Source organism: Triturus cristatus, chromosome 3_1 (genome assembly GCF_964204655.1).
Source record: "Triturus cristatus chromosome 3_1, aTriCri1.1, whole genome shotgun sequence".
Taxonomy (NCBI): Eukaryota; Metazoa; Chordata; class Amphibia; order Caudata; family Salamandridae; genus Triturus; species Triturus cristatus.
Window position 1 is genome coordinate 1,108,614,514 of NC_140583.1, and position 27,750 is coordinate 1,108,642,263.

The 27,750-nt window shown below is 46.0% G+C and overlaps 1 protein-coding gene across 2 annotated transcripts in view; it reads right to left on the bottom strand.

Annotated features, from left to right (window-relative positions):
- EPB41L5 (erythrocyte membrane protein band 4.1 like 5) overlaps nt 1–27,750 on the bottom strand; it is an 851,839-nt gene that overhangs the window by 495,198 nt on the left and 328,891 nt on the right. The window lies entirely within an intron of this gene.

Here is a 27,750-nt window from a genome sequence, read left to right on the forward strand (position 1 = left end):
AAGGGGGCGTGGCCTACAGGGAGAGCGTCACCAGGTGGATTGGGTGAAGGAAACAGCAGGGACTCTTGGAAGTTGGAGTCCTGCAGTATTCTCGCTCGCAGCCCTGTCTACCAAAAGCCCTCAGTGCGATGTGTCCAGGATTCAGCAAACCACAGCACCGTGAAGCGGGACCCGAGAAGCGGGTCCGGCGAAAGGTAGCGCCTTACAAAGCGCTAGCTGTGAGCCTCAAGACGCTTCCTCCAGCGTCAGGATCGAACTCCAGCACAGCTAGTAGCAGTGGAAAGGTAAGTAAAATAAAGTAAAGTAAAAGGTATGTAAAATATACATTTTTAAAGAATCCCTCCTGTTTAGCTTGGGGAATAAACAACAGCCAGACAAATACTATTATGCAGAGCTTTACGAATGCGATTTACTAGTAACCTTTATATTGTCTAGCAAAGTGCTCTGCACTCACTTTGGCTGCCACTATATCTTCCAATCTCCATTATTGACCCACCGGTGAGTCACTACCCATGCCTCCAATCCCTGGCGTCATTGACAGTAAAAGAACAGGTTTACACTGATGCACACCATTTGCCCCAGGTATAAAACATGCACCAATACTCCCAAAATAATTAAACCATTTCAAAAACATGTATTTTCCTAGACGTTACTACCGGTCACCATAGGTCAGAACTAATTACAATAATCTTAATACTCGGAGACCAGGCGGTGAGAAATGAGAGTATGTGGGACCCTTGAACTCACTCAGAAGTACAACACAGGTACTGTACATGTCTCGTGTCTGGGACTTCACTACTTTGTCATATCTTTTCCCAACCATCACACTGGAAAAAAATGAATGAATGAATAAAATGTATAAAGTGTGACAGCTGCTCTAAAAGGACCATCCCGGCGCTAGGTAATAGTAAGACGCAGAAAGTAGAGGCTAAGGGATACGAGGACCGGCCCAACTCTGGTCTCTCTAAAGAGGTGGGTCTTCAGAAGGGTCTTGAAGAATCCTCTGAAGTTGTGCTCCTAATATGCTCAGTGAGAACGTTTCTAAAGTTTTGGGGCCAATAAGAAAAGGTGCGACATCCTGCTCGCGATTTGTTGATTTTAGGAATGCACAGCAAATTGAGATTGGCTGAGCGAAGTGCTGTGTGAGGACTGGATCTTTTAATATTATTGCAGACATGCGTCAAGCCTTTCATTTGGGTGGCCCTAAAAGTTATCATCAAAGATTTACATTTTATTCTTTGGTTAATGGTAAACCAATAAAGGATTTTCAAATTACTCCAGAATATTTAAAACCAATCTGGCTACTGCGTTGTGAACCCGCTGTAGTCAATCTGTCAGAGCGTGAGGAAATCCAAGAAGCGGCCCTTTGACATAATCGGGTCTTGATGTAATCAGTGTGTGAATGATCACAGGCCAAAGATCAGACAGGTCTAATAGGGGGGATGAACCAAATATTAAAATCTCAGATTTTTCCTTATTTAAGCAGAGACAGCTTTTATGCATCCATTCTGCCACTGCTGATAGGCAGCCCTAAAAATTTGCGGAGACAGAGACAACCACAAATTTGAAGGAAATGTCAACTTGGTGTCACCAGCATTTAACACCACATTGAAGCCTTAAGCTTAAACAATGACTGCAAGGGTAGCCATATAGATGTTGAAGAGACTTCAGCTCCAGCTGCCCACCCCATATAAACTCTCTATAACCCGAGGTAAAAGGAGGGGGATGAATTGCTTGCTTTCGGTTGGAGTGGAAGGATTTTAAACATTTACACACAGTGCTGACAATTCCTGCAATTCCAGCCGTTGCTGGAGAATGTCATGCAACACTGTGGAAGCCTGATTGCAGAGGATACAAGATTTTAGTCTCCTCAAAGAAAATGGTAATCTGGAGATTGACCAGGGATTACAGCACGTTTCCATTGATAGGGAGAAGAGAGACAGGTCTAATGTTGGATGGACATGTGGGGTCTAAGTTGTTTTTAAAAAACATTTTTTTTATAAGAAAGTAAGGACTAATGCCTCCTTCCAACACACTGGCACTATGCAAGACTCAAGGAAAAGGTTAAAGAGGAAGTTGATCTGCGGGTTCAAGGACTGAGATGCCCCTTTGTGGTGGGCATAGGCTCAAAGGAAAGCCTGAGTGAGATTTTAATGTCATATTCTTAGAATCCTTCATTGAGATCTTCTCATAATCAGAGAGTTGCGGATTCAACGATTGGGAGACAGGTAGGTGCATCATCAACACAGTTTCTTTAGTATCTGTGAATTTGGCGTATATGTTGAATACTTTAATCATGGAAAAATTCTGATTATCAACAAACTCCTGTGATGACATATATAGTTATTAGCTATAATCAATGATGCAAACGATATAGTCTATAAACAGAGGATGTCGGAGCAATTGCTGCTCAGAAGACATACGAAGAGTAAGAAAGCACAACTAGGTCAGAACTGTAGTACAGAAGAGAGGCCAGTCGACAATATGAAACCCAACAAGCCCAGCACCAATGCCTTTTACTGTGCTTTGTTGGTGGCAAGAACTCTTCGGACTGAGACAGCACAGACAGGCAAAAAGTCTGGAAGAAATGTTTTGTTTATAATAAATTGTGTTTTTACACAGTGCTTCATATCAGTGTACGCAGTTTCGAAGCACTGAATAACGGGTGTTACTATTACTCATTTTAATAGTCCTCCATTCCCCAACCTCCAAAGTACAGGAAGCAAATTGCAGTTTTGCTCAATTCAAATTCATGTCAAAGATGATGTCCACAGCAACTACTTAACTCAGTAAGTCATCACACAGAAAAATCTTACAAAACAATTATTCCACTCCATCATTGGTGTGGTATGGCTTCTTGCGGAAAAAAACAGGTTCAATTTTAGGGTCGTTCTAACAGAATGTTCAATTAAGTAAACCGATTTGTATTTTTTTTCTCCTTCTGGCAGTTTTTTCCACATACATTAAAATAAGTAGTTCTTACCCATAAAATAAGTTAATCCGCTTTATTCGATCAATAAAAGAAATAATCTTAAAAGTACACCACGCCAATAATATAAAAAGACAATAAATAGCAAGTCCAAATTCAGTTAATATACAAATTAAGCTTAAAGTAGATATCAAGCAATCTAAAACAATAAAGACCATCTTCGAAGACCAATATTCAGAAAAGTGACAACACAACTCATGTGTGGGGAGCATCAGTAAATATAATAACACCGGGGTGCATCTAATCACCAAGGTACTCCCAAGTAACAGAATTAAAAACCTTTGGGTATAACTATGATAACATTTGCAAAAGAATATAAAGTGAGCCAGAGCATGCAAGGAATGCTCATCGCAAGGGTAGATAAGAATAGCTTTTGGGTCAAACTAGCCTAAGGGAAAGGAACCGGACATCTAATCAGATCAAACCTACATATGGTCTGGAGTACTTTGTCCCAGGTATTAGGCACAATATTGAGATATGGCTCCAACCCTGGAAAAGCCTGGATCAATAAATACTCTTATTTGTAGTTCACCAGTAATTCAATCCCTAATTCTATCCGCTCTCTTTCCACTTCCTGACTTCCATCAAACTTGATTTAACCCAGTATTTGTGCGAAACAGATAAATTGTCAGGATTTGATAAAAATATAAGGTCTCTCTAAAATACATCCTTAATAAATCCTGACCAAGGGACATCATGATCCCGAACGCAAGAAAGCCAAACCATAATGATCTCCGTATTAAAATGTAGCCTCCAAAGTGCAACAGATGAAACAACAGAACCTTAAAGGGGCCAGATTAATACAGTCTTCGATGAACGGCAGCCTAAATTCTTCATGGACAGCATTTGTTGGAGACCTAGATGGGACACAAAGGATGTGCCTGCATACTCTATTTGCCTCATCCTACAGACATTTCGCAGCTTTTTAGCCCCACAACCCAGAGCCATAAGTGAATGCACTATCTTTTTTTGTAAATTTTTATGAGTGTTGCAATAGGGTTTTTTCTCTAATTTTAGAGGCCAGGCTAAATAAAAAGGCAATGGAGGTGCAACACGTCAATCTTCTTTGGGCCAGGAAAGGAGCTCAGGACCCCTGGGTTCAAATGAGACCGCAGAGAAGTAAATTAATGTGTTCTTGCAATAGGGGTATCCTGGAGCGCAATGCATCATGACTTAAGATTCTTTGGGCCACAAGGCATAAAAAAGTTCAAACATTTATTTACTATTGGTGGCCAGGCCTACGCCATCCATAAAGAAAGGAAAGGTAGCTAAAAGTATTTGGAGCTCAATAAATGTTCTAGACCTTAAAACTGTGTAATTTGCATGAAGGAGAGGGATGGCTGACCATCCCCTTACTAGCTAAGATTGAGCCAAGCCCATTAATAAATAATAAAAATAAAATGTCCACCAACTAAAATATAGTATTCCTATCTATTGTAACTACGGTGCTGAAAGGTCAAGAGAACCACCAGCCTCTCTAAAGATTGTGGCCTAAGCAACACAACAAAATGACAATTTCATCGCCACATTTGACACTTCGGTTTAAGTGAATTTTGAAGCCTTGAAAAAGTCGCATGTACCAACATACGGAGGCGACGAAATACTTGCAGGCTTGGGAGCATTCACTTACAAAAGCTTGAAGAAAGAAATTAAGACCAAAGAAATAATTTGAATATATTGTTTTGTCCGAAATTACATATGAATAACATTTGAAAGTGCTGTCTATATATCACGTGTGCTGGGGAATTGTCATTTTGTAAAAACAAGGGATGCATGATTTCCTTTTTAGGTCTCGCCTGACCCAGCGCATGCGCTGGTCTGGCGAGACTTATTGAGAGGGCTCCAAAAAGTGCTACCAGGCCAGCCTAGAGCTACAGTGCATGTGCGCGGGCGCGCGTGCTGATGTTTGATCGGGATTGCAATCACTTTTGCGGCCGCACGGCCGCTTGCCATAGCCAATAGGTCTCGCTTTTGGGACCTTATAAGTATTTAGTTATGCAACTGTTGCATGGCTAAATACTTATAAGGTCCCAAAGGCGAGACCTATTGGCTATGCCAATGCTCGTTTTAAAATGGGGACGATGTTTGCTGTGCAACAGGACTTCGGCAGGCCATTTGTAAAGGCTGAGTTGGCATCATTCGTTCCTATGGGTGCACACCTCCAGCTGGGCCTGGGGCTTTATTCACAGGACTGGCTCGAATAGCTTCGGCCACTTTTTAGAAAGAAACCTCAAAACTAAGAGGAAGGATTGGCACCAACTATTCTATGGCATCAAGGACTAAGTCAGGTGGGTGGTAGACTTTACTAAAAAAGAGGCCACCCATTCCTCTGAGCTGATATTGTCACACACTAGGTTGTTGGAAGCATTTCCTCTTACTTATAGCCTGCTTATAAACACTTCTACACAAGGCAATTGACTCACTATCCCTTGGATTGGCCTGCAAGGCCCTACACACACATTTATTAGCTTTCCTTCAAGCTTCATGAAACCAAAATTGATAAAAATGGGGGGGCGTGGCCTGCAGCATGGCGGACTAGACGTGTCCGACCGGAGCTCCGATGGCTGACAACTGATCCTGTTTCAATCCTTCGCTCACCCGCACGATCCTGTCCCCAAAACCACGGGCTGAGTGCCGAAAGATAATACCCTTGCCCTGATCGGCCTGTTTTGATGAATACTGGCACGTAGCGGCGAGAAACGCTGCGAGGATCGGAGACCCAGTCGCGGACAAAATGGCGGCAGCCTGAGCTCCGAGAAGTGAAGGAGGCATCGTCAGAGAGCTGCGGAATGCCCTCGGGCTGAGGGTGACAGGAGTGGTGAGGGGCGGGTGCCGGTTGGGCCGTGTCGGTTCTCCCCCCTTTCCCTCTTATCCCCTCCTTTGTCCTCGGTCCGTGTCGGAGACTGCTGCGGTGCAGTGCCGAGCCGCGAGGCTGAGGCTGGGGGTGGAGAGAGGGCCGGTGACCAGTGCCGGGGACTGCAGTGCGACATCGGCGGTGGTGTTCCTGCCCGCCGGAGCGGGTGATCGACAGGGGGACGGGCGAAGTCGTGGCCGGTGTGCCCCTGTTTGCCTGAGGGCCCGGTTGCATTGCTACGGAGGCGGTTGCCTGGGAAGCCTCTGACTCCAACAGGAGAACTGCCAACGGAGGCCCGGAGGTATTGCGGGGCTCCTGCATCCCTTGACTGCCCATGAGGCGGCAGACTGGCCCGCGAAAGGCAGTGAGCCTGGCTGCACTGTGTCAGGTGCGGCAGTGAGGAAGGGCCCGGACCTGTACTGAGCCCAGGGACTGCCTGAGAAGGGGCATGAGACACCTAACAGCCCGTCAGAGCAGGGACGGTTGGGCGATCGCTTTGGGGCCACAGACTGGAGACGGTGAGGATGGAATTGTGCTCATCAAATGTTTACCGACGTTTCCAGACGACAGATACATGACCGATTTTTGAGGTGCAACGTGTGTTACGCCGCGCGGACCGCACCGCTGCTTTCCCGGAGTCTTAGCTCGCCCGGACGCCTGTTCCTGGTGCCTTCGTTCCCCGTGCGGGCCCCCGCTCTACTGTGGCCGCGGCCGGCCCCCTGGAAGAGACGCGGTCGCCGGACCCGCTGGTACAACTCTGAGCCCCGCGGTCCCGATCCGGCCTCGCGCCACGGACTGTCGCCAGAAGAGCCGGGGGAGAGACGCCCGGACACCTCCTGCACCCTGAACCTGGAACTGGAGGGTAAGCCCCGGCGTGGCCGGTCTCCTACCCCGCTCTGTGGCCCACGCTGTGGAGGTCTGCGGACCCCCTTCTCCTTTGGCTTAGTCGGCCGCAACGAGAGCCCAGAGGGAGGGCATCGGCTGTTGGCTTTCACCTGTTGCGGCGCAGACCTATTGGGGATTGCCTCCTGTTCACGACCCCCCCCCCCTGCCCACGGTAACGTCCAGCGGTACAGCATGGCGCTGGCTGCCTGCTCGCTGCTGGGGGGGGATGTTTCTGTCTCGCCCGCTGCTTGCTTCGCCCTCCCTCTGCCAAACTCCAGCTCCCCGGTGCCGTCCCGGACTGCTGCCGCTGTGGGGGCGCAGCCTCCGCTGACATACGGCTCCGTCCTGGCTGCCCTGCGGGACTTTCGGCTGCGATTGTGTGCCGGCTTGCAAGCGCTCAGTGAGCGGTTCGATACCATACTGCCTGCTGCGGGTCGTGAGCGCCCTGCTTGTGATCAACGAGATGTGAGTCTGCCAGTGCTCTGGTCCTCCTGCGGGGAAGCGGCGACCAGGTATAACAGTGCTACATTGGAGTCCGCATTTGGCTTTCCCGGCACCCAGGATCGCACGCCCTCCTGTTCAATGGCGGATACTTTGTTTCCCCGGTCGTTGCTCCCTGCTTTGATGTTGCCTGTCTCACCGCGCCCGCAGGAGCTGCCAGCGGAGCCACAACTGACGCCCACGAGGAACCGTGCACGGTGGTCTACGGCTCCTTTTATACGGAACTTATGTACTTTGCAAGCCAGGTTTGGATTTCATGTGGTGTGCAAGGGGACTTTGTTGGATGATCGGTGGCCATTTTGTGACTTTGCTTCTCCTTCTTCTTTTGCGCGGCCATATTGTCTCTGTTTGTTTGGGATGCGGGGCCTTCACGAAGGGGCGGGCCTACTCGTAAGTCCGCGAACGGGCCAGGGCTAGATTGTTCGATGTCACCATGGTTTCACGGACGGGCTGGACTGGGACTGGAATTGTTGCACATGTTGTACACGCTTGTCGTGATCTGTTTGCCTTCCTTTCCTTATTATCGAATGCTATCTTCACACGACCGCTTTTGGGTGTAGTGGGGTTTCAGTGTGTGGAGGCTTGTTTGGCCGGTGGTGTCGGGTGCTCCGAGGTTGCGTGGGCCCCTCCCCGCCTTTTTCTTTCTTTCTTCCCCTAGTTTCTTCACTCTATTCCTACTTTCTCTCTCGTCTATATTTCGGGTTCATTGGGCGACAGGCACTATGCTGGGGGGGGGGTAGGCCGTAGCCTCCGCATTGGTGTAGGGTGGGGGGGTAAATTACTGTTTTCTCTTAGTTCTATGGGCCTCTTTCTTCATCTCTCTGCGCTATACTTGTTTCGATTCTGGGTCCGGGTGTGGGGTGGATTGTGAAGGGGCGGCGCTTAGGGGGTGTGTATACACTAATGTTATGCTCCTGTTCTCTAGTTACATCGCCTTACTGTATGTGATTTCTATGGCTGTCTTACCGATGCTGCTGCTCTCCAGTGTATGAAGATATCTCGCGGACTCGAATCTCCTTGTTCCTATCCTTTACTGACTCTGTCTCGATAAAATTATTTTAAAAAAAACCTTAAAATTAACCTTCACTTCTCCTGCCCCAGGGTCACGGATCCCTCCAGAGTAATCCTGACTCGTTGCTAGCCTTGACCGTTGATGCCTAGGGGGTGTACCGTTTGTTTCTGTGCTCAACGTATTGTGGCCGGCCTGACGGTTGTAGGCCCGTATTTGTTCCTTTACTATGCACAAATAAAGGTTTTTAAAAAAAAAAATAAAAAAAAAAAAAAAAAAATTGATAAAAATGCATTGGCATGTTTCTGGGGCTTTAAAAGGAGGGCTCCGATACTGTGCTGTAGGGTTACCTAGGGGTCCACATGACAGATTAGACCTGGGGATAAATTGAGACAATTATTCAGCAGGTCCATATGATGGACACTAAGTTTGCACTGAATGTCTCTCAAGTTGGCTGTCCTCCATACTAACCCACGGCCACTGTCCCCAGAACGGACATTCGTACTCCCAACAACAATATTCCGGGATTTAGTCTTAGGACATTTCTAAAGTAATTTTAAGTGGGTTTGAGCTTTATAAATACTAGGGCATACAGTCCCATCCACAATGCAATTTAAAAAGTTCCTGGAGGGAAATAAGTAATCAATTGACTCCTGCAATAAAAGTAGTAATTGAGATGCATCTAGGTGCTACCCGTTCAAAAAAATTACAGAGGTCAAACTTAAGCAGGTAGGGATTTAGAATCATGCCCCTCTAGCCAGTAGGACAAACAGATATTCATCAGGTTTTTTTTTCTCTTTCTTCCAGTAGTTCTTCCCAATTGCCAAGTTTTGCATCAAAGTCCCCTGCAAGAAATATGTTCATATCAATGCCTCTTATTGGGGTGATGCTCTAGTTCACCAATAAACTCAAAAAGATACAAAATTAAGGATCTCTACTTGGAGAAGTAATCATTACGAAAAACGAATTAAAAAAACAAAACATTGAAGGCTTTAGACCAATTCACAAGAAATGATTAAGAGCCAGATGCATCAAAGGGTTTTGCCCATTCTGGGTCTATGAGAAAATGTGTTCATGCATATGGCCCTATATTAGCCCATTATTCGTAGGGACAAGCAATATTGTACAATCAAGGGTGGTATTAAACCAGACAGTTAACCCTGTGTAAGCCCTTCCAAGCTCAGAGGGCATAGCAGGGACTGAGATGCGAATAAAGCCTCCACAGAATAAGTCGCTTGTGGGCCATCCTCCTGTCAAATTAATTATAACTGGCACAATAATCACTATGATTTATGCTCATGCCATCGCCATTTCCGTTCTTGTACTATGAGGTAAATGGTGTACATAACATCTAAATAGACCTCCACATTTTCTCTCAGCCATGACATCCCAAAGGCGACATTTCATCTGCTTATCCTTAAACTAACTTTTCACTTTAATAACCTTTCCCAAACCTCTTCAAATCCTAAGTACATCATAAAAGTATGTTTAAACAAAATGCATTGCATGATTCAAGTTCTTCAGCTCAAAAACATTTATGTTCTTAACTGTTTCCATTGGTCTTTTATGCTGAGGCTTCCCACTTGTACCGCTCACAGCCAATCCCGTGTGGGACCCAACTGTGGTGATAGTCACTGTTGGAGTTTGCAGTTTGAAAGGTTTTCCCGCAGTAATGTGATAGGTGTGCCACCATTTTCTCTCTATCTCCTTTGCGACAACCACTAGACCGCTCCCGACTCCCTGTGGCCTGTAAAAAGGTGCATCTGATGCCTCATGTAGTCCTCTCCATTTAGGAGAGGAATGAGCTCCTGTAGTGCTATAATTTTGAAATGTTAACTTCTTATGCACTTCTTTAGTTGTCTGAGGTCTAATATGGCCCTGAAGAACTGATCTGGCTTTGGCACGAAGAAGTAACCCAAGTAGACCCCTTGCCTGAGTCAATTTTGGGAACCCTTTCTATTGCTTTGCTTTAGTAGTAGCTCCTTCACTTCTTGCTGTATACGTTTTAAACTTCCCTCAGGATTGAGCGTTTTCCCTTGATGGCATTGTGGCCGTTTGCTTAAGCAACTCTATGCAATACTCATGCTCAATTATATTTAGTATCCATGTGTCCGTGGTGATTGGCCTATATTCATGGAGGAATCCCCCCTAATCAGCCCCATACTGGCGTTATGAGCTGGGGGCGTGTGTCGCGAAGGTCACTTGGCTGCTGGCCCGTGGTAGTCTGGGCTTGTCCTCCTCCACTGCCTTTACCACGAAAAGGCTGTTGTGTAAACTATTGTAATCTCAGTGGTGTGCCTTGTGGGTCTGACGGCTGACTGAAGGATGGTTGTGGAATTCCTTGTTGAAACCCTCCTCTGCCTGGTTACCTCCTGGTTGAGATGGCCCCCCCTTTAGAAAGATCCTTTAAACCGATGGTCCCCATTTTCTTGGCTGTTTTATTGTAGAGCCTCCTCCTTAGCCGGCCCAAAGAAGGGGGTCACCTGTGAAAGGCATGTTGAGGCTTGTACATCAGGCTCAAACCTGGAGACTGGCAACCTGGCGTGGCTTCTCAGGGTTGTTCCCGTGGCTGTATTTGTTCTCGACTCAAGGAGTCACTGCCTTTGAGTTTTCTGGCTTTGAAAACCTCCCTCCTTTGGTCAGGAATCGTCCAGAGCATCAGCAGGTAGAAGCTACTCTTCTGCAATGACATGGATTTAAGAGGAGGAAACACAATTTGGCCTGCTTCTCTTAGAGATGCACATCACAGGTGTATGCAGTTCACTTCACAAGTGGGTTGTAGACATTCCAGGTCATCTGGTGACAAAAGCCTAAAAGGAATTGTGTCGGCAGTTTCCTTAGGGCAGTCTGCATTGATGCCTTGCAAGTCTTCCTCCTATGGCTTTTGGCCCTTGAAGATGGTAACATCCACCTCGTCCTCTGTCTAAAAAGTCTTCATGTTCCTCTTCATGTGCTCTGGTAAGGCTGTTCATCTACCTGCTCTTTGAATGATTTTAACTCTGATGGCTTTGTTTGGATCCAAAACCCTTTCAGAGTCTTGTTGAAATCTTTCTTCCTCTGAAAGAGTGCTGCCATTTCGGCATCAAGCCATCACTTCTTGCATTCAACCTCAATCACAGTGCTGGCAGTGTTTTCCTTTAAGGCTCCTTCTCCTTTACCCATTTCTTGATCGCCTCCTCACGTCAATGAGGGTTCAAAATGTTTGCCCCCATCCTTGTACTTGGGTTTGGACCATGTGTGGCTCTTTGCACCTTGATCGTGCTTCAATCACATAGTGCTTCACCACTTGGGCAGCCATACTGGACTTCAAGCCCTTTTTCATAGTTGTTACCTTATGAGGCTTCTTCGGGTCAGCTTCCTTTGACGCCTTCATCACGACCTTCAGTCTTTCAATATCTATGAGCTAGCTCAGTTTATCTCATGAGTACCTCTTCGTCACTGGTCAGACCAATGTCTATGCAAGGACTTTTTCTTGTCTGACTCCACCATGGCACAATGTGCCCATGTTACCTTTTCTCCAACCTCGAGAGTTTTAGGCTAGAACTCCACCCAGGCCTCATACCCCTTGGAACTGAGTTTTCACTGGTGGCAGAGGTTGCAACCCCATGGGGATCTTTCAGGGCAAATTTGTTGTGACTCTTTAAGGGTTCATTACACCACAATGGCGTAATGTGCCCACATTTGCTTTTCTCTCACCTTCAGAATTTTAGACTGGTACTAGGCACCGTGTTCCCCCAGAAGGCAGGAGCTGCAGACCACATGGGGATCTTTCTGGGCAAACTTGTGGTGGCACTTGGGGCAGAAAATAACATAATATTCTCCATTTCCTTTTGTGGCCCAACTTCTGTATATTCTCCAACCTCGTGTTCTGATGCGGCTTTTATTTTTGGGGTGGAAACTGGGTTTTTTGCATCCTCCGTCATTTTCTCGTTATCTCTTATTTAATTGAACTTCTCTAGACAAACTTTGTTGTGATTCTTTCAGAACTCCTTTATCTTGCATCCAGACCCAGTGGTGGAAAAAAGGATCTCAAGATGGCGACCACATATTTGAACTTCTAGGGGCGCAGGCCTGCTATCACAGATGGCGAGACGTCCACAACAAACAAAAAAACAGGAAAGGAAGAAAAACCTATTCTGGACACATCCTCTAGATGACAGAATAAATGCACAGCTTAAAAATCTAAACGAAATTCACAATGCAAAATTATTACACAAAGGGAGAACCAAAGACTCCTACTTCCAGGTCCTAAGTTAAGGGCTTTCCCCGCCTGCACAACCGTTTTGTAAACGGTCAATCATTTTATACACTGCGCTAGAGAGTCCGAAGCAAGATGGCCGCACGTTAGTGCGGCTCTGCTTGTCAGGGCCTCTATCTGATTAAAATCCTACATTTGTCCCAGGCATTCAGTGACATGAAATGGCGATTCTGGACCCCCTGCATGTACTGAACGTGAAACTGTGAGTGCGAAAATGATAGCTGCTGGATAAGTCCCAGTGCTCAAGAGTTAATAGACCGGCTACAAAATGGCGGCTCCCACAGACTACAGACTGAATGCTGAGCCCGCCAGAGGTAATAGCCAGCGGCATTGTAATTGGACATCTGCACCGGGTGTCAAAGGTGGTACGACGCAACTGAGGAATGCATCGGCCTATGAAACGCCGAAATAACTCCGCGGTGCACGATACTGTGTGTTTGGGGACCGGAATAAGTGGAGCCTGGTGCGCCCAGCGGGGCTGCCGGTAAGATAGCCGCAGGACGTGTGGCAGCGATGCAGAGAGCGTCTCTTCCCCGATGCGCGTTCGAGATATTCTATTAAGCTGCAGCGTATGAGAGGAGCTGGCGTTGGCTGGCTACACGTCCCTGCCACCCAAGTAGGGGGACACGTCAGATGTGGGGAGATAATACAGGCCGCCCTCTGTGATAGAGGCTGCACATCTATGGATTTGAGTGTCGGAGCGGTGCTGATGTAAACACAGTGGACATGGACTATACGATAGTCAGTCACTGCGCGTTGGACTTCTGTGTGGGTGGCTGACGGGCCGTTACCAGAAGAATCTGCGCAGTGATCGCGCGCGCCGTTTTGTGCCTGCGATATCCCCATGTCCCCATTGTGCGATTGAAGTACTGGTGTGACGGCACAAGTGCTAGGTGGAATGGGCAGTTAGGAACTGTGCAGTGAAAGGCCCCGACAACTGCACCCAGCCATCTGCGGGTCCTGCTGCGAGTGTCGGCGTCTCTGAAGATTGAGACTGGTGCACATGCTGGACGCATTGAGTGGGGACACTGCACCCCCATCCCGCGTGGGCCCTCTGTCCATACAGCGCCTAGGAAGAGCACACTAGTCGTCAGGGCGTGAAAGCACAACGGACTGTCGCTGAGGCACAGTGGACTCTGTCCTCAGAGCAAAGTGGTGCGTGGCTGAAGGCCTAACAGTGTGGTGGAACGCTATAGTTCCTGGAAGCGCTGCATAATCCTGAGCAAGTTGTGGTGCAGCGAAATAGTACTGCTCAAGCACGAAGAGAGCGCAGTGAACCATGTAAACTGACAATAGCCTCTTGACCCCTAGCGCTTGCGGAGGTAGCCCAATGGTCGTTGGGGCACCCCTCCTGACGCCCAGGAATAGTGGTGTAGTGTGGTGCTCAGCTGGGACTATAGGGTGTGAAGAATGGGCAAACCAGAAAAGCAGAAGCAGACCAAGCTATCGTTTGAATCCAAACGACTAAATAAGTCGCAGATGCAGGCTGCGTCAGACACCGAGACGGAACTAGAAGCTGGTAGCAGTAGTAAATTTGAGCGCATGATGCTGGCTATGCAGCAGAGTCTACACACAAACGATAGCAAAATCGATAACTTGAATCTGTGCATGGATAATGTGTCAGCGAAGCTAGACAAGCGCGGCATGCGGAGGCGTAGCAGCGCATCTCCAACACGGAGAACACTGTGGAGAACATCACAGACTCCTGTACCCAGATGGAGAAACTTCTAGCGGTAATATAGGCTAAGAACGAGGACCTGGAAGCCAGGTCCCGACGTAATAATAGTCCCAAATAGATGCTTAAAACCATGCTGGGAGCGGAACACTTTGAGCATGCTGGTTGTGGAGAGGGCGTATCTATCTCTTGCGCCTAAACCCATCCCGGGAGCACCGCCGCGTCCTATAATTGCTAGGCTGCTAAATTATCGTGACGACGTTGCACTACGTCTTGCAAGAGAAAAAGGCGCTACCACGTACCAAGGAGTGGAGGTTGCGCTGTTCCCCGATTTCACGACAGCAGTCCTACAGGCACGACGGGAGTTCCAACAAGTAAAGAAAAAACTACAAGCAATGAAACTGCAGTACGCCATGTTGTACCCAGCACGACTCAGGATACAGCACGGGAGTAAAGCCAACATCTTCACATCCCCCAAAGACGCTCTGCAATTTGTGAGACAACTGGAGCGGCAAAAATCTTCTAGAGTAGCTTGTGACGACGCAGATAATGAAGATCATAGAAGTTTGCACGAACGTTCAGACTGGTATTGTGGTTTATATTTACCTAAACCTGTACTAGCAGGGACTACTAAGATCCTGTGTCATTAAGACGCTGAATGTCGGACACTTGGAGATGGCACTGGGGTACAGTAGATGATATGCAGAACATGGGGTATTGTTCAGATGGGGTGCTGTAATGCATTTAATTCATGAGACTACGAATAGGGCTGGTCATGGAGATAGATGTGGAGGCGGCAGGCCTAGTAGCAGGGGTACATGGGAACTGGTACACTTACACCCCAGGAGGCGGAATTGATGACTATGTTTTACATAGTAAAGTTATTGAGTAGATGCTTCTGCTAAGCTCGCATTGTTGATTTGGGACTGCACGGTCGATGTTGTGGGTGAGCTAAACATACTATGACCCAGGGTAGGATGCTGGGGGTCAAATCTAGAATACCAGTAGTTAATGTGTATTGTTCTAATCCTCTGTTGTGAATGCTAATGTGCAGGATACCTATGGACGCTATTCTCCGACATATTGTTATGTAGCAGGTTGGGGGAATTTCTGTGAATGCCCTGAACCCCTCCCTTATTACATCAAGGGGGTCGGTGGGCAGCTGGTGACCTCCGAGAGGGTACACCCCACATAGTTCATGGTTAGGGCTGTACACTGTGGGCAGATTAGCTGCCTACAGCAGGGCAGGTGGTTAACTGCGTATTTTTTGTTACTTACTTTGGGGATCCTTAGCATAATTGGGATGCTGAAGTGGGAGGAGGGGCTTATTGGGGTATGCTCAAGATGCATTAGTATGACATACAGAAAACAAAGAACGCTGAAGAAATGTATAAGGATAAAGGATGCATATTCCATAGCAAGTACATTGTTGAGAGGTGGGAATGGCGGACACTAGGGATGGCAAAATAACCTGGGTAACATGGAATGTTAGAGGTCTTAACAACCCGAAGAAAACAAGACAGGTATTAGCCTACTTGGACCGTCCTAATGTCCAGGTGGCATTATTGCAGGAAACTCACCTTACTTATCATACAGCGGTAGCGGTGGCCACTAGATGGGCTGGGGTACTTTGGTGTCCTCCTACTCCTCGTATGCCAGAGATGTTATAATTTTAATCCGAAAAAATATTCAGTTTGAAAGTTTGCATGTGGATGAAGATGAACATGACGCTATATAGTGGTGCAGGGGAAATTATGCGGTACATTGTTGACTATTGTCAACATAACATTGACAACCCTGGTTTCTATGAATCATAGTGGAGTAAAGTGCATAGATTGCCACCAGCTGCGATTATCTGCGGAGGTGACTTTAATGTGGTGTTAGACCCTACGCTTGACCGCCGATCCACTGCAGAGCCTACAGTAAAGAATGCCGCCCAAGCTGTTAAGGATGGCATGAAAGATTTGTACTTATTAGACGCTTGTAGGTTGAGGCATCCTGAGGTGCTCGTATACTCATCAGTCATGGTCGCGCCTTGATAACTGGCTGACCACGGGGGATGTGAACTCATGGATCACCAATGTTACACATTTGCCTTGCACGTTGTCAGATCACTCCCCGATATTGCTTAATATACTCATACCCACGCATACACCACCACAATTTCAATGGAGATTGTAATCTTCAGCACTGAAAGATCAGGTGTTCTGTGAGGGGGTGTGGGAAGTTATTGAAAACTATTTTACCAATAATGTTGGGTCAGTACAAAGCCTTGGCACCCTATGGGAGGCTTTCAAGGTGACAATCCGCGGAGTATGCATAGGGTTGCAAGCCGGAGTGCTTAAATCTTTACGGGGCTTTATGAAGAGGGTGGAGCAGGAAATGGTGCTCCTTGAACGAAATTATGAAAACACGCCAGATAGTAACACACTAGCTACCATTAGATCAAAAGTCACTGAATACAACTACCTAGCAGACCAGGAGATGAGACATGTTGAGACGATTGACAGCCCGGTATTATTGAGAGGGGCCAGACCTGGAAGGGCCTTGGCTGCCAGAATTACTGAACCATGGGCTAAAAATCATTAGAGGACATAGCCTTGGTATGGTTGTAGCAACGACAAGATTTCCTAATGCACCAACTGACAGTAGATGAAATACAAGACGCTATAATTGCTCTGCCTAATGGAAAGGCTACAGGCACAGATGGACTGCCGGCAGAATTTTATTAGGAGTACATCGAAATACTGGTGCCTTATCTTCAAGAGATGTACGAAGAAGCATATGAGCAGCAACGCCTTTCGGACACACTCAGTGAAGCGCTGATCATAGCTCTATTGAAACCGGGGAAGACGCCAGATAGCTGCGAATCATATAGACCCCTTTCACTTATGAACACGGATGTAAAGATTTTAGCGAAAGTCCTGGCAAATCGGCTGCGATTACTGCTACCTGACATGGTGCTACCTGATAAGTCAGAGTTTATACCTACTCGATCCACGGCACACAATTTGAGGATGCTATTCGATGTATTACACCTCCTCGAACCAACATTGCCTGAGGCAGCAGTCCTACTAGACACCGCTAAGGCATTCGATTCTATCTCCTGGAGATGCATGCTTGCAGTGTTACACCGTATGGGGGTGCCATACATTTATACAAACTGGATTAAGCTGTTATACATGGATCCAGTAGCATGCGTACGTGTTAACAGGCAGACGTCTGACGTATTCCAGAGCCGACGCGGAACAAGACAGGGCTGCCCCCTCTCGCCTTTCTTTGCGGTGGTGCTGGAGCTGCTGGCCTGTATATTGCGTCAACGGCATGCACAGGCGGCGTGGCGTTTCTACCAGAGGCCACTGGCAGTATCCATGTATGCAGATGACATGGTGTTGTATGTTTGCGAACCAGCAGTATACCTGGAGTGGCTCATTAGTGAGTATATCCGCTTTGAATGGCATTCAGGTTTCGGAATCAGCTGGAATAAGTCAATTGTGCTCTCCTTGACAGAATGCACGTCACGGGTTGAATCGGGGTATCCACTAGAATGTTGGACCCAGTCAACTATTTGGATTCATGGAGACCCGCAAGTAATTATACGGACAAACTATGGAACGACGATCTGCCTACTTACGGAGCAAGTATCGAGATGGATCAAGCTACCGTTAACGCTTGCGGATAGAATAGCATTAATCAAAATGGTAGTCCTTCCGAAGTTCTTATATGTATTTGTACATATTCCCATTTAATTAACACATTTATTTAACACACTACGCACCTCGCTGATTACACTAGCTTGGGGAGGTAAAAAGCCATGAGTTAAATGGGAGGTGCGGACGCTACCGTATGAGATGGGTGGGTTTACAGTGCCAGATCTGCAATTATATTATGTTTGTGCGCGAGCGCAATAAGCCTATGTAACGGGGCGGGAGTTCTCAGGGAAAGAAGGGGTCAAACAAAAGACTGGTGGGAAGCCTCCGATGTCATCACACCTCTTCTTTTTCCAAGACAGGATGAATGGAGTGACCCGAGCCCCGTAGCTACCACCGAAAGAAGCTCGTGTCTCTTTAACTGGGACCCAGTCATCGAGGACTCCACCCCCTGGACGGACGTCACACACTTCGGGCCAACAAGAGACGACGAGACCCGGAAGAAGGGGTGTATCATCACCGGCGGAAAGGATCGAAGAGAGGTGGAGAGCGGAGTACGGAGGACTGCAGAGGAAACATCGAGCTAAGCGAAGGACTGGAGGAATACGGAGGGAGTATCGACCCGAGGGGAAGACCGGAGGAGCACGGAGGGCGCACCACACCAAGGAGAAGCGGAGGAGAGACGAGAAACAGCGGGAAAGCCAGGAGGCCACCGAGGACACGCTTCGCCCAGCCACGTTCCTGGAGGAGCGTGGCTAAGCCAGGTACGAGCGTGATTTGCGGGCTGGGCAGGGAGGCAGGAGAAGCCTGAGGGGTCGAGACGCCAGCCCTCTTGTGCACTCGTCAAAACAAGTCCCCAAACCCAACACCGTCACCCCCTTTATGCCTGGCAGTGACTCACTGGTTTTGGTTGGTGCTCCTTCACCCACTTCCCCAACACTAATACAGCGAGGCTGTACCACTGACACCCTGTTTCCGTCTTCCTTTTCTTTTTGAGGCCACGAGTTTGGTGTCGTCACCGGCTCGCTTCTGGGACGAGCAGAGAAGAGAGGGAGAGAACCGGGGAGAAAGAGAAGAAGACCTAGAGAGCGGGAGAAACACCAAAAGGATATATAGACTATATCATTCCTGTGCCGGTATATACTGACTGCAAGGAGAAGACGTGTACCTTTCGAAATAAAACCTGCTTTGACCCACCCTAGAGTCCCTATCATTACTTCAGAACCGCTACAGCCTACTATTGTCAGAATACACCACAATACACGCCACATGTGGCGGTGGAGGTGGGCGCTGTTCACCCAACACCACTCAAAGCAATGACTGTCAACAATACCACTGTATTTGAAAAGGACAAAGCAGATACGGTACGATGTACAACTCACGCCTGGCATGAGCTTGGGAAAAGGGCACGGCGAATGCCGCTATATGCTGCAGCAATGCCGCTAGTGCATCATGCGGCGCTCTCTGTGACGGGCGAAACGGGCTCACCAAGGGCTATGCAAAAAGCAGGAATACACATTATGGGAGATGTATATCCTGAAGTGAAATTTATTGAGCTGACGAGATTTATAGGAGACAAGGAAGGGTCAGTCATGCCAACGTTCATATATAGTAGACTACGAGCGGCCTTGCGGGCATTATACCCGTGTTTTCCTGAGGAACCACCTGCATTGGAAGCACTAAAACTAATATACACAACGCAGACACGGGTCAAACTTGTTATTCGATTATATAGTCTCACAGACGGATACGATGAATGTTAGATTGGGCTCAGTGGAGAAATGGAATAGTATTCTATCGCAGCCATTAGTGGAGGATGAATGGATAACGCGTTGTAAACTAACAGGTCAATTTACCGCAAATGGGAATCTCAGACTCATTCATTACAAATATATATACCAAATTTATTATACGCCTGCACAACTCTATAAATATGGTCGAAGGGACTCACATTGCAGTAAAGAAGTGTGGTGCGGACAATGCTGACTTCCAGCATTTGGCATGGAGTTGTCCAAAGGTATCTGACTTTTGGGGGAAGGTCAAAGGTACATTAACAGAAATGGTGGGTGAGCAGATAGAATGTCATATGACAATATGTTTATTAGGAAATGTGCTCAAAATTAAAGCTGTTCGACGACATGTGGCCATAGCTTTGCTCCTAGCGAAGCGTAGAGTATCAATACACTGGGGTGGTAGACCTGAACCCAAACATGAACACTGGTTAAAAGATATAGCATATTGTCGTGACCAACTCACATGTTATGCAAAAGACCTGCCTAGTGCATCACGGCCAAGTGACATTTGGGGTCCATTCACTGAATATATGATGACTAGGATAGGGGACTAATGGCATTCTGTATGACGTTAATCTACATACTGTATGTCACTGCCATGAACTGTGTTTTGCTATCAATGCTGAACTGTGCTGCGCTGTATCCAAATGATATCCTGTACTCTGTGCGAATAGTGATGTATTTTATGGTTGTTATACTATGAAAATCAATAAATGATTAATAAAAAAAAAAAAATTATACACTGCAGAACTAGACTTCACTTTTATGGGTGAAGATATGAAGAATCTCCACAGCCACGAAATAGGAATGGTGACCATGCACCCACATCTAACATCACATTGATCTATTTAAGCAAAACATTAGACACAAACTTTAAAGCACAAACAAATAATTGCAGCATTGATATTCCCAGGACTACCAGTGATTGCATGAACACTACGCAACCAGAGTATGAACTATTGGAGAGTGAATTTCATTTAAACTTTCTATGACTTGAGAAACTCATTTTGACACTTCTGGGAGATAAATGATAAACGTGCACCAACTACACGTTCAAGAAACCATTACAAGACAAGAGAATTATAGTTATTGCATCGTAAAAGCATGCAGAAAAAACATAGCTTAGACTACATCATTCGTGTAAATAATATAGACTATGATTTACTAATTGACAAAATATATTATTTCATTAATGTGTGCTAGAAATGTGCAAATGGTGAACCCTCACGTTATGGTGTTTACCTCTAATCATTCTTTATTATCATATATATTAATGTATACCTAATGAGAATTAATCAAATAATATGGTTAATCCTGATTTTGATGAAGAAAAATATTAAAATTCATCTTTAGTGTGAGTAGAGTGTGCACCAAAATGACAAAAGAAAAGTAGATGTTACACATTTCTAATTAACAATGAATCCGTGAAACTTTCGGAGATTGTATTTCACACGTGTATTAATATTATACACCGAAAACGAAAATCTGAACATATGTTGTCAAATATATTTACATGTTGGTACATTTAAACGTAGTAGTTGTAGGAGAGTAGGATCTGCTTCTTATAGTTACCCCCACTTTTTGCTGATGCGTCCCTGTTTTTCGACTTTAGTCTGACTGGGATCCTGCTATCCAGGACCCCAGCTTAGCTGCTTTCTCCTCTAAATTGATTGCATGTACTTTAGGTACACCACAGATTGGATTCTGGGGTACCCTTATAAGTCCCTAGTATATGTTTTAGTATGTACCTAGGGCATAGGTACCCAAGAGGCCTCTCAGGGGCTGCAGCATGTATTCTGCCACCCCTGGGAGACCATTCAAAATGACACAACAGGTCGGCTACAGCAGCCTGTGTAAGGTATTGTATGCACCCCTTACTTAGATATAGGTTTACTATATCTATCCAAATCACTGCACATATAGACCTATCAGTAACCCCTATGGCAGGCCTTATCAATCCTGAAGGCAGGGTGCTGGGTTTTATTTGAGAGGGTGCCCATGCATGAGCAGAGCCCCTCTGCAGCCTTCGGAACCACTATTGCGGAGTTGTTTGTGATGCAGCCAAACCATATACTCTTAAGTGCATTATAACCTTGCGGTAAATGCTAACTTTGGAATGGCTGCATGGAAACATGTCGTGTTTGGTGTCAAACACCTTGGAATCATACCTCCACATCAGTAACTGGTGTGGGAGCTATGATTCCATCCTACTAGAGGGAGAAACATGACAGCACCGGTGCACCCGATACCAGCTTCACAGACCCTGGCATCACAAAATGGATTCTGTCAGCCACAGACACGAGTCTGCCCTCCTGCTGCTGGACGAAGCTTCGGCAGGGGACGGCTGGACAATAGGTTTCCTGTCACAGGGATGTGTGACCACCTCCCAGACAGGCTTTAGTGTATTGGGGCTGGGTGGGTGCACTCCAAGAGTGCTTTGAGGTCTACACTGGGGGCACATTTGGTGTCCCTGTGCATAGTCCAGCTCAAACCGGTTGCAGGGGCTCGCAGCCCCCGCTCTGGCGCGAAATTGGACAAAGGACATGGATGTAGCTGCCCCTCTGTCCTGACCCTCCAATAGGTGGGTCCCCAGAGTTTGTCCCACCCCTTCCTGGGTATAAAGTAGGAACCCCTGGCTACAGGACTTTAGATTTACCTGGACGAAACTCTGCTACAGAATCCCAGAACTATCTACACGACGTTTTGATGACCGAAGACTCTGCCTTGGAGTAAAGGAGTTACTCCCCTGCAAGGCAGGCACCAAAGATGCATCTGTCCGGTTTGCAACTACGCAGCTCCTGAAGGACTCCGAAGACTTTGCAACACAGGAGGTGGGTTCCCAAGCTTCCCAGAGGCCAATTCGTGCTCTCAGCAATCCTGAGATCCAAAGCCCTCGTAGGGACCGTGCAACCTGAATCCCTCGACACCGTGCACATTTGCAGCAGCATATTCTTTTTGGCGATCCCTGAGGCTGTACTTTGGGCTACTTGTAGTCCAGACCCCGAGCAGTGATTTCAACAAAGATTACTGGCCTACACTCCTGGAGTGTCCTGTGGGCTGGTATTTAGTGATTCCTCTCGAGGTACCTTCACGATCCCTTGTCTGTCGACTTGTGGGTCCCCGAGAAGGGTACTTTAACTTTCAAAGGGCTTACCTGGTTGCTCCAGATGTGCCCTGACTCTCCATCGCTTGGGGAGTCCACAGGACCTTGCTGGTCCACACCAAAGCAGTTTTACTCTCACCGCGTGGGTTGCCGACGCCAAGGCTTGTTGGTCTCCAATCCGGACAACGACCCCACCCCCCCCCCGCATCCCCCCACCCAGCACTCGACATTTGTCGTGGGACAGCTCGCCAGCGGACTGTGGGTCGTCGTCGTCTCTTGGTCCCCATGGCAGTGGAGTCAAGCTTCACCTCTTTGCACCTGAAACACCAGACATTGGTGGGCATTGGTCTACCGTGCCCCTGGTCACCCTGAAGTGACCTAGACTGTCCCCTCTGCTTTCAGGTTCTTCACATCTCCGATCCAGGCTTGGATCACACCAGACACTTTCCTCTTAACAGCAGCAGCACTTTGCAGCAACTCTCTATTGAAAACGACGAAGATTCCCAACACCATTTGACACCTATGCTCCTGGCATCCCTGGGTTAGGTAACATGAGTACGCCGGTGCTCACATTGGTGCTGGCCTTAGAACCTTCTAATTCTCCAAGGATTTGCTCCAAGTCCTCTCCTAAGTGTTCTTAATCTTTAAAATTCCAACCGTGACTTTCCCATAGGATTGTACAGAGCTCGCGGCTGTGTTCTCACACTGCACGCGTCCCGTGTGTCACTGCCTTGGATGGTTCCTTGGGGTCCCAGCGATTCTATGTGCTCTAGGCACTGTCTAGTCAAGTCGTGGTTCTTATACCACTTTCTTAATATATGGTTTGGTCTCCCCCTGGGGCCCATTGTATATTGTGCTATTTGCTGTCGTTCTAGTGCTTAAATATTGTGTATCTTGTTCTCTAATCTCAAAGAGATTAGTAGAGAGTGTTTAGAAATAAATACATATATTTTATATATACCTTGTGTGGTTCTCCTTTCATTTGGTCATTCAGGAGGTTATAATCTGGTAAACCAAGCTGCTTTACATTCCTTCGAGACTTAGCCTGAAGGCTGCTCTCCATAGGTACCACTAGGATAGCTTTCAATGAAGGTTGTCTTTAACCTAATCATCAATAAGGGTTGTTTAGACTGGTGCAAGGTGCCCACTATAACTAGTGGGCAGCATATACCAGGCCAACTTAGTGTACCATACTGACATTATTTGTAACCATACTAAATGATTTCAAAGGCAGCAGACCTTAGCTAAAATCATTACATCTTTATTTTTCTTATGAATGTATTCTTAATAATATATATATTTTGTGTTATATTAGCTCAAATTAATGTGGGCCTAACTGCATAGGTAAAGTTTCTTGTCTTGCTAAATCCACTGCTCATGAGAGTTTTTCAATATACGCAATAACGTGAAACAGTGTTTTCTTTCCTGAGTTCTCATGTATTGTACCAGAGACATAGTTACATTTTCTGCTACAGTCCAGAACATCTGCCTGGGAAACTGTCCTCTTGAACTCGCTCATGTGCTCTTGCTGAAGGAGCATTGTTCTGACATGTAATATATTGCATTGCTTAAGGACTGCGTAATCGTCCCACCTATTTCTCTATATTTTGTGCATTCTTTGTCGCCTGACATTCATCCCATACGAACTGACCAATGAATTGAATAGTCAATTCAATGTGCTTATTCCAGAAGGTGTCAACCCCGGAACTTTAAGAATTTTTAAAGAAGAGACGGATTCTACTGACGAGTAAGGCTGGATGCCGTTGGAATGGTGACAGATGGGCTACTGACTGTTTCCTTACTGTCGGTGGTCTGCTGGTACCATTGTATCGTGTGGAGGAGATTTTGCAGAACTTCCTTGGCAATCTTGACTAGCCGCTGCGACTCACCTGGCTTCCATTTCAAATTGATGCATATGCTATATGTGCCTTCCTTCTTGGGAGACTGCTTGAACTGGCATGTTTACGTCCCTTCTTCAACTTTTGAGCTTTGGTATAATTTTAGAATTTCACCAATCATCTCATAACTTGATGCTAATTTGGGGATGCAATGGTCTTTCTTAAAATTTGATAAATTAGACAAAATTGCCTTATTGACTCAGCTATCATGATTGATTCCTATCCAATTAAATGTGCATTCTTAATTTGAGTAATCAATGGTCCGGAGATATTAGAGAGATCTCAGATCAAATACTAATGGTATTGCTATGATTAGCATTAACGGAGCTCCTGGTGTGTTTGATTTTGGCTTGCTAACGTTTCTTTAGGAGATTTGGGCTGGCAGTGATAATCCTATACCCTATAGCATTTTTCTGAGAGTAGTTTACATGATTCTGATCTCCAGTTTGTAGTCAAGCTATCCAATTTTTGGTACTCATTGGATGATTGCTGGACCCTTTATATCCGACCCCTATTTGCACAAAACAAGATCCATCAGAGGACCAAGAGAGCGGTACAAGTAAAAGAAATCTCGAAGTGAACGAGAAAATATATGGGCCCAGTAAAGCTACAGCAGTATCAAGCCTTTATGATCAGTGTGTGCATGGTTCCTGCAGTTCCAAACATGTTTGATTCCGTTTTGTTTTTAAATCAGTTTGTGAAGGCTGCATTCTATGTGCAAAACAATAGCATGACAATGCTAAGAAACAGGTGGAGGTTGATAAGAACACCATTGTTCGTGTGTATGGCAGAAACTGGTTGCAATGGACCACAGCATTGGCAGCCATGTTAGAGTGCTGTGGTCCACCTTTGCAGTAGCAGATTTACAAGCTTCTGATCAGCGCCTACGACCAATTTACTGTATCTAGCTGTTCAAAAAAACCAAAGAAGGGGTGGGGGGGGGGGGGGGTTGTACAGGGGAGATTAGACTGTTTTACCCCAAGTAACACCATTGGAGATAAAAAATCACTCATGATATTGTTAAACATTACTTTCCTCACAGTTCTAATCTCAAGTTGACAAAACTTTTCAGATAATATACATGAGTCACCTCTTCCTTAATCACAAAATTCGATCTTTTGTAGTGGGTCTGTGACAGTACTTAAAGAAGGGTCAGTGGTAGTACTTGAAATCAGGGTGTCAGTTAAAAACTTAGTCCAAGCCCTACCAGATACTGAAAAGACAGAGAAACATTGAAGACATATAAAGGAGCACTGTCGAAATACAAAAGAGTCAGTGTGTTCTGGATCGACAACAGAAGGTTTTACAGACTGCACTCCAACTGAAGAATTTTCAATTCCTAGAGATCCCAAAAAGAAAGAAAGGAAACCAATCTGGACATGTGCCCTAACCTGAATGATAGACTATTTAGAAATTACTTCGGAGATCCTATTGCAAGTATGAAAGTACGTTTCACACTCTTATCTGCACAGTCTGTCACAAGGAGGGGTGTGGGTCTAAATAGAATACTGCACTTCCCAGATGAAGACATGAATAGCATTCTAGATGCTGCAAGGTGTGCAGGGATGTTTCAGTTTAAAGGTAATCCAGCCTATCTCCTCAGACACATCCCTAAAGTCAAAGCCGGAAAGAGATTGTACAGCTTTGGAAAGACCGAGTATCAAGGTGCCCAGGGGAGGATACTGCACCCAGGTGAGCTTGATTTTGTGACAGATGCCAAGTGCTATATACTATGGAATGCAATGCATTCTCACAGTTTGCTGGAGCAGGAGCAGATAGACAGCTTCCCTTAAAAAGTGGATCGCTCTCTACTCTCAATTTAGGTGTGTCCCTGGCATTTAGAGTACTGGCATGTGGGAAGAATCTTACAAAGCTATTATGGATTGAAAGAAATATTTTGATAAGGAAGCAGATGTGCTCAAGAAAAAAAGACTTAAGTAACATTGTTGATACCATGATACCCTCCCGAACCCCCCGTCGTCAACCTCGCCCCTTCAATTGGTTCTGAGGGAAACAAGTGGTGTGTTATTTTCTTAGACTTCAGGATACTCTTGTTAACCCCTTCTAACTGACCTCCATTAGGCTAGCTCTTTTCCTCACCTTTCTTGTCCAAGAATGATTTATGGGTTATTCCCTTTTTGTTACCTGAATCTCCTCACGATTCTCAGAAGATAACCAGCTATCACCCATGGTGTAGCATGGAGCTGAGAGGTTTGAATAAAGTGGCCATCTAGTAGGTTTAATGATGCTTAAAATGGTAGGATATGGCTTATTTACTAAATGAACAGAGTCATCATTGTAGCTCCTCCTTCCTGAGGCCATAAGCTGTTTGAGAAACTTCTACTCTAAGTTTTGCTTCCATCTAGATTCTGCACCCATGATGTTGCATAAAAAACTAAGGAGTAGACCTGCCTTCCAGACAAGCCGCTTCAACAATCCTTACACTGACACATTCATGCCCTGCAAATTACCTATAGGCCAAATCAATTAATGGAGTACAGTAATAAAAAAACACACAGAAGTTGATTTAGTAAAACAAACAGTAGGTTTCAAATCTTGGAGCAGCTTCTCAGAAAGGCATACTTGCTCCATAGGTTTCTATGCCAAGTGAATAAAACGATTAAGGGCAGGTGCTGATCAAAACAGCACTATGACAACATTATGGAATATTTTCAAACAACAAGCCTGCTCTTTTAGGAAATTAGCCAATTCCCATTACCTACTGATATATTGTGAAAACAATGGATGACTTGATAAACCATATTTTGGGAATCCAGCTAACCCTTACTGAGGACTGCTTTTCAGAAACTATGTAGCAACTTGAACGATTAATAGATGTAAAACAATCCCTTGGTATCACTCTCTTTTGCTTTGATGCGTTATGCACACGACAGCATCTTGCCACACAAGATCTACTCCTTACGTTTACAAGTTGTTCTTCAAAACTCAAACTATAGGTTCTAGTTCAAATATACCCCATCAGCAACATGAAAGTAATGCCTAAGGGACACTGAAGCAAAACGCATTGGCAATGAACTTCAGCAGGCTTTTTCACGTTTTTGTTTTTTTAAACATGGAAGGGTCGAGTTTTTGTACTCTGCCACACCTCTTTCGTCATCAACTGCACAGACCTAT